The sequence below is a fragment of the Hemiscyllium ocellatum genome, unplaced genomic scaffold, assembly GCF_020745735.1.
Source record: "Hemiscyllium ocellatum isolate sHemOce1 unplaced genomic scaffold, sHemOce1.pat.X.cur. scaffold_124_pat_ctg1, whole genome shotgun sequence".
NCBI lineage: Eukaryota > Metazoa > Chordata > Chondrichthyes > Orectolobiformes > Hemiscylliidae > Hemiscyllium > Hemiscyllium ocellatum.
The window spans coordinates 1,993,660-1,994,741 of NW_026867720.1; the positions used below are offsets into that span (position 1 = coordinate 1,993,660).

The following is a 1,082-nucleotide window of genomic DNA, read 5'->3' on the forward strand; positions in this document are numbered from 1 at the left end:
TGTCCGTTGTAACCACCAGACTGCTGGAAGCGTCTGATTGCAGGGTGAGATATTCAGAGGAGGTGACAAGAATGGCAAGGCCTGGACCATTCCCATTGTGAAGGTAGACGAGCTGGGTTGGGGGTGTTTATCGAAGAGCAGGTTAAGGCTGTTTGAGTAACCGATTAACGTGCACATTTTATGAAGAGGATAGATACGTATGAGAGGGATCAGCCTGTGTTGGGAACGAATAGAGTGACATAAATGAAATACAGGAGACAAGATGTTTAGACGAGATTTTGTGAGAATGCTTTCACCAGTAGAGTGTTGCTTATCTGGAAAACATTATCTGAGCATGTGGTAAAGCTAAGTATCATGAGAACGTTCCAACAGTCTGTAGTCGAACACTTGAAGAGCCAGAGCACACGTGGATAAGGTACAGGCACTGGAACGTGTGACGAGGACTGACAGACGCGAGATGGTTGTCCTGAACGCAATGGGTCGAAGGCAAATTTGTGCGCTAAACTAAGCGCGATAGCGCGGCTCTGTGGCGCAATGGATAGCGCGTTGGACTTCTATATCACTGGCTGGTCAGGTTGCAATTCAAAGGTTGTGGGTTCAAGTCCCATCAGAGTCGAATTTTGGTTTATGGTTTGTAAGGTGGTCAGAGCAGACTCGGCTGCTCATCTGCAAAACCAACAGTATTCATGCAGAAACTCAACTGTCCCGAAAGGGAACATTTTACTCTCACAAGTTTAAATTTTCGATGTTAATAAACATCTGTTAGTCAGTAGGCAACACGATGATGTGTATAGGCTGGAAAAAGACACAAAATTGTTGTGTCAGCCATGATGATATGGTATCACGGAGCGGGACGAAATCGGTATTAACAATGGGCTCCCTTGTGTCTGTGCCATTTCTGGACCAGGTTTTTAAACAATCACAATAAGAACAATATGAATGAAACGCCACGAAATATTTTGGTCTCACCTCCACATCCCTTTCCTTCCAGCTGGAATAGACAGCTCTTGTTTCAGCTTTAGATCAGACAGCGGAGGGTTCTGACAAGTTCTCCTTCAGGCTGAATGTTGCTTCGCATGGGT

At 45.3% G+C, this 1,082-nt stretch overlaps 1 non-coding gene across 1 annotated transcript; it reads left to right on the top strand.

The window, feature by feature from the left end:
* The first annotated feature begins 520 nt into the window (after window positions 1-520).
* trnar-ucu (transfer RNA arginine (anticodon UCU)) lies at window positions 521-616 on the top strand. Its single transcript has 2 exons — window positions 521-557; window positions 581-616. It is a non-coding gene; the product is annotated as a tRNA-Arg (tRNA).
* The last annotated feature ends 466 nt before the right edge of the window (window positions 617-1,082 follow it).